This window comes from Cricetulus griseus (assembly GCF_003668045.3).
Source record: "Cricetulus griseus strain 17A/GY chromosome 1 unlocalized genomic scaffold, alternate assembly CriGri-PICRH-1.0 chr1_0, whole genome shotgun sequence".
Taxonomy (NCBI): domain Eukaryota; kingdom Metazoa; phylum Chordata; class Mammalia; order Rodentia; family Cricetidae; genus Cricetulus; species Cricetulus griseus.
The window spans coordinates 29,815,116-29,821,729 of record NW_023276806.1 but is presented as its reverse complement, the minus strand read 5'-3'; the positions used below and the strand labels follow the sequence as shown (position 1 = coordinate 29,821,729).

At 38.9% G+C, this 6,614-nt stretch overlaps 1 long non-coding RNA gene across 1 annotated transcript; it reads right to left on the bottom strand.

Annotated features, from left to right (window-relative positions):
- Positions 1–2,626: 2,626 nt before the first annotated feature.
- Positions 2,627–5,359, bottom strand: LOC107977465. The gene is made up of 3 exons (XR_004771684.1): positions 5,077–5,359; positions 4,386–4,419; positions 2,627–2,714 (listed from the first exon to the last, which is right to left on the bottom strand). It is a non-coding gene; the product is annotated as an uncharacterized LOC107977465 (long non-coding RNA).
- Positions 5,360–6,614: the final 1,255 nt, after the last annotated feature.

Genomic DNA, 6,614 nt, shown 5'->3' with positions numbered 1-6,614 from the left:
GAGAGGGAGAGGGGACTTACATGTGAAACAAGCCTGTTCCCTAACTTGAATTAATAATAAAAAAAGGAAAAGAAAAAAAAGTAAGTTTTTATTATAAAAAATAAATCAATAGAGTCATTTGTTTCTCTTGACTTAAAACTAAAAGCCAAAGTTCAGTAGGATATACCTTCTGAAACCAAGATAGCTGCAAATACCAGCAAGGACATATTTGATTAATATATTGATAAATTACTGGTTTCACTGTTAAAATATCTGATATCATTTTCATACTCCAAATGCACTTCATGTGCCCTGATTCAAAATAACTCAAAACCTAACTTGAAGTTTATGTTTTAGAGGTGCTCTCTATTTTAGGGTTAGTTCTTAACTAATGCAGTCTGTGGAAGGGATAGATGTCTGATGTCATTTCTTAGCATGTTTCAAGGGAGATCTGGTGAGTAAGATGAGCCATTGCAGACACACCACCATATGTAGACAGGAAAATCCACAGACTTGCCTGCCCTCCTCCACAGCTCTCCCACATCCACAGAGAGGCATCCCTGACTACCCATCTGAGGGGCTCCCCATCTACACACACCTTATACTCTACCTTGCCTACATTGGACTTTCATGCTGCTTCGTGGGTTACAATAATTTGTGAAATTAGTTCTGAATTGTCTTTCTCATTTTGCTGAGAAAGCCATAAGAGTAGGACCAAGGTCAACTGTCTACCACTGTATTCCTAAAATTGATATGCTATAATCCAGGCACAAATTTAATGGCTAGTATGGGGCTATCAAAAAAATAGAACTGTGGAGTCTGTGTGTATATAGGGAGGCTAAATACTAACAATAGCTAGGCTTGTTCAATGCATAAACTATGAATGATGTTCTAAGTAAATGTTTTCTCCCTGTTATTCTCAAAACAACTATAGGAGAAAAAAATCTATATATATAATTGTACATAATATTTAAATAATATATGAACTTATATTATTATATTCATTCTATGGATTACAAAGTGGAAATGTGAATATGATTAAGTAACAACTTGACCAAAATCAAACTCAACTAATGAGAACAAAATTAATGATATGTGTAACAACTATAGGTGTTATAACTATTAACCATATAGGGTACCTGTGCAATGTACATACAAAATACATAAATGCTATGCTTTGGAAAAGTGTTTCCCATAGAGCTACATGGTAAAGGCTTGGTCCCCAGCTCCAGGCACTTGGAGCATGTGGTGGAACCTTTGAGGGGTGGGGCCTAGTTGCAAGTCTTCACTCATATGGGAATGTGCCTTTGAAGGGAATAGTAAGAAACTGGCTCTTGCTTTTCTCTTCTCCTTCATTCCTAGCTGCCATGAGATGACAGGCTTCATCATGCATTTCCTGCCATGATACTCACTGTGGGCTCCAAATGTAATGGGGTCAACTAAGCATGGATTGTATCCTCCAAAACAGTGAGCAAAGATAAATCTTTCCCTTTTGTAAGTTGATTGTCTCAAGTGTTACATTATAGTGATGGAAGGCTGCCTAACATAATACTAGAAATTTGACATTTTAATTGCAGCTTTGAAACTAGAGCCTTCATCCAGTAGCTGATGTTAGAAAAAGCAAAGATCCACAGCCAAGCACTGAGCCAAACTCCTGGAATCCAGTTTCAGTGAGGGAGGAGTGACAAACAAAGGGGTCAAGACCATGATGGGAAACAGCTGACCTCAGCAAGTGGGAACTCATGGACCCCAGTCTGACAACTGGGGAACCAACATAGGACCAAATCAGGCCCCTGAACGTGGATGTCAGCTAGGAGCACTGAGCAGCCTATGGGGCCTCTGGCAGTGGAACCAGGATGTATCCCTAGTGCACAGACAGACTTCAGGAGCCCATTTCCCATGGAGGGATACTCTCTTGGCCTAGATGCACAGTGGAGGGCCTAGGCCCTGCCCCAAACGTCTTGACAGATTTTTTTTTGATGATCCCTCATGGAAGGCCTCCACTCTCCCTGGGGATCGGATGGGGGATGGGATGGGGGGGTCTGTGGAGGGCTTGGGAGGATGGGAGAGGGAACTGGGATTGATATGTAAAATCAGATTGTTTCTAATGTAAATAAAATGTATAAAAACATCATAACGAAATGGAAATTTACCCCCAGTAAGTCACCAAATAAAAACATTCAATACTCTTCTCCTTTGACACATAGGAAAAGCATGCCTCTTGAGAATATTTAAAACTACTTTTCTTTTGCAAAAGTGTGTCAATGTTGTCCCAAAGTGTAAATAGCTTTACAGCGACTACCTCTGTATGGAAAATGAGGATCCCAGGAGGCCCAAGCAGCAGATACCCATTCTACTTTAGGCACAGTATGACCGTACTTCACTACTCTTGTCTGGCATGTGGTTATGTAGTGCCACTATTATCGTCAGCAGAAGCAACAAAAATAATTCTGAAGCATAGCGCCTGTTGTTCTCAAAGACAGCATCAAAACTAATTCCCTCTATGATATAGATTTTTCAATAAAAGAAGGTAGTGTGGATGATAATATAAAAACATAGGACATTTTCTATGAAAGCTCAATGAGAATGAATTGATACAAAAGGATTAAAGCAAAAGAAAGATTAATTTACCTTGACAACAAGTATCCTACAATTCATTGCTGAATTCCCATTCCCAAAGTCTTTCTTTTGTCTTCAATACACATGGGGCATGGTTTTGTAAGCTGATATGGAGCCTAAAACAAACACACCAATTATAAAAGTCTGTGTGGTTCTTTCTCATACTTAGTATCCACTCACAGTGTCAGGAAAGTCATGCTAGAAACTTCTTTTTGTTTCTTTTTAAATGAACCATAGTGTCTTAGTTTGGTCATAGTATTGCTATGATGAAATACCATAACCAAAAGCAAGTGGGGAAAGGTTATTTGGCTTATACTTCCACACTTAGTCCATCACTGAAGGAAGTTAGGACAGGAACTCAAGCGGGGCCAGAACCTGGAGGCAGGAGCTGCTGCAGAGGCCATGGATGGGTACTTTCTTGAAGAACGCAGGACCACCAGCCCAGCAACAGCCCCACCATAATCAATCACTAATTAAGAAAATGCTCTACAGGCTAGCCTGCAGCCCTATCTTATGGAGGCATTTCCTCAGTAAGGATTCCATGAGATGACTCTAGCCTGTGTCAAGTTGACATAAAATTAGCCAGCACACATAACAGCCCCTTTGGTGCCCTCCTTTATTGACTAATTAGCCCAGACACATATCTTATTATTAACTTGGGGGTCAGAGAGATGGCTCTAGCTGTAAAGAACACTTACTGGAGGACCCACAAAGGGCAGCTCACTAAAACCTGTAACACTAGATCTAGGGTATCCAATGCCCTCCTCTGACCTCTGTGGGCACCCACACACACATGGCATACTCTCACACAGAGATCTATAAATACAAATAAATCTTTAAAAAATAAATATTAATTAGAATTAATTACTTAGATGTGAATTTAGGTAATATGAATGAAAATCTTTTGGTAATTCATCTGCAGTGAGGAGAAAATCAATTTTCTGAACTTGAGGTTTTGGGTTACATTTTTATTAGCTTATAATAATTTTCATAAAGGTATATGGCATACCTTAATCAGACTCCTCCCCTACTACACTCTCTCATTAATTTTTAGCATTAATGATATTTTAATTTTTAATATTTTAGCATTAATGATATTTCCAGAACTTTATTTTAGACTGAGTTCTGCAGCATTCTGCTTAATTCAAAATTTCTTCTATCTATCTACCCACCTAGCTAACATTTAGCATCTTTCTTTCTTTCATTTTATTGAAAATACATTTTTTTCACATAACATGTCCTGATCACAATTTCCCTTCCCTCTATTCCTCCCAGTTCCTCACCACCTCCCCTCCCATCTGGATACATTCCCTTTCTGTCTTTCATTAGAAAACAAATAGACTTCTTTTTTTATTAATCATAGAGTGGGGGGACATCAAGAGAGGGAGAGACAAGAAGAGACAAAGACGATCAGAGAAGAGAGCAAAGAGAGCAACAAATAGACTTCTAAGGGATAATAATAAAATATAACAAGGTAAAACAAAAACTAACACATCAGACTTGCATAAAACAAGCAGAAGGAAAAAAGTCCAAGAGAAGGCGCAAGAAATAGAGACCCACGTGTACACACACTCAGGAATCCCATAAAAACATTACACTAGAAGCCATACTAGATATGAAAACAAACGATAGGGTAAAAAAGAGAGAGAGATATGTATTTAAATAAAATAACAAATAATAAGGTAAAGTTTTTTTAAGCCTTGACATGACATTGTAAGACAAGGAACCTCCAAAGATGCAGCTGAATTCATTTTCTGTTGGCATCTACTGCTGGGCATGCAGCCTACCTTCAAGAGTAGTTTGTTTCTCCATTGAGACTCCCTGGAAGAAAGTAAACAATCATTTGCAAGCGGTTATCTTCTGAAGACCCCCTCTAGGTTAGGGATGAGGCCATGTGTCCACTTCTTCTTTCAAAATAGGAATATTTAAGGGACACCAAAAAGAAATGTGACTTTGATGTAGTAACTAAGGACAGACGATTTTGAAAACACCAGTTACGTGATTATATGTGTATACGTCTGTGTGTGTGTGTGTGTGTGTGTGTGTGTGTGTGTGTGTGTGTGTGTGTGTGTGTTTATAAAGAAGGAAAAGTGGAAAATTGGAAATAGAGACAGATACAATAGTAGTTTAAGGGAAAGAGGATGGTGGCTTGTGCCAATGTATAAGATATGGTTGGATATTTAAAGGAAGAAAAATCAACATTAACCTTTATTAATATTGTGGACCACAAGAGAAGGGTGAGAACAAAGGTGATCTTAGACTTCTGGTCAACTGAGTAGATATGAGTGCTAGAAGAAAAAAAAAAAAGAAGAAAGAAAAGGAGACATCTAAGCAAAGGGCCAAGTTCCAAAGAGGAAACTGAGAATCCTGTTTTACGGTATTCAGATTGAGATGAGCCAGGAATCTGTATCAATGACAATTAGCAAAGGCTATGGGCAAGAGATTCAATTACAAGTAGCTTAAAATACAGCTTTTCACCTCTTTTGCATAAAAGTCTCTCGAGGGAGTTGGTCACTCAGCTTCCTTCCCCATTAGCTCTGTCTTATAGCTAAAGACAAGCTTCGCCAAGCATCATTCAGAGAAGACAGGATTGACAAAAGCTCTCACGAGTTGCTGCATGACACTCCCATGCCCTTAAGTCCTCTTAGGCAAAATTGTGTCACATAGAAATGGGTTGGAGTGGATGTCCAGGCTTTTTTTCTGAGATTTCATAACAAGTAACTCGACAACATCCTGCAATAAGAGTAGACACTGGAGTGTAATGATAAGTCTTTACTCCATACGCCCAAGCCCCACCACCACCCAGAATAACACACAGAGTCTCATATTAGTTTACAGTGATGCTGGCCAATTGACTAGGATTTTTTATATGCTAGCTCAGTCTTAATTATCATTAATCTATATATCTTATAAGACTTATCTTATTAAGGATGCTTTCTGCTGGCATCCTCCTCCTGGGATCACATGGCAGCTCAGTAGAGAAGAGAGCAACAGGAAGAGGAAGAGCAAGAGGACAATTTCCTTCTTGTCCCTGATTATATTCTGAGTGTGCTTGCTATGTCACTTCCTACCTAGATCACAAGACTTCTTTTTACTACATTTCCCAGAATCCTCCTCGACTCCTAGTCCCACCTATCTTGCTTTCTTATTGGCCAACAGTACTTTATTTATCAACCAATAAGACAAACATATACACAGAAGGACCTCCCCATCACAGGAGGCCAGCTAAGAGCCTCTGGCATAACATCCAGTGGAAATCTCAAAGACTTTTCCAAATCCTGTTCAAAAACTCAGAGAGGAAGTCAAGAGTGAGATTCTGAATGTGTCAAGCATCAGTCCCTTCTGTTTTGAGTGTAAGGAACAGAAAGTAAATTATAAACCCTAAGATAGCTTACACTTTCCAAAGATGTCATTGGGAGTATATCCTATTCTATCATATACAATGGGATTTTGCTATTCATCCTTCAAAAAGTGGAATCTAGATCCCTTCCTCTTGAAGGTGGCTTTGTGAATCACAATCAAATGAGTAGAAGTGATACAGCATGTTTCCAAATCTAGGTCAGGAAAGGAATCACAGCTTCCTCATTGTAATTTGGAGCACTTCCGATTGGAGCCTCGGCTATAAAGCAAGAAGTTCAGCTACCACAGGGCCACCATGTTGTGCAAAAGTCATGTCACATGGAGACAATGAAACTTATTTTTGCTTATCACTGAAAGGAAATACATTATTAGAATGTGCTCACACATCCCCACAGTGGCAAGGCAATCCTGGCCTTCATTGGCTAGAGATAGTTGAGCATCTTTAGCAAAGAGACAAAAATGAAACTGTCTCGTGTGATAACTCTTAAGATCTGACATCCAGCTCTCAGAACCCTACCCAGTAACTAACTTCAGTACTTGTGAGGAAACTGAGAAAAACTTATTTTCCTCCTAATTAGTTTGTAATTATGAACAATAATAAAATTATTTCCTATTAAGAGTGGCTTAAGTCCCTAGCATTGCAAAGGAGTGATTAC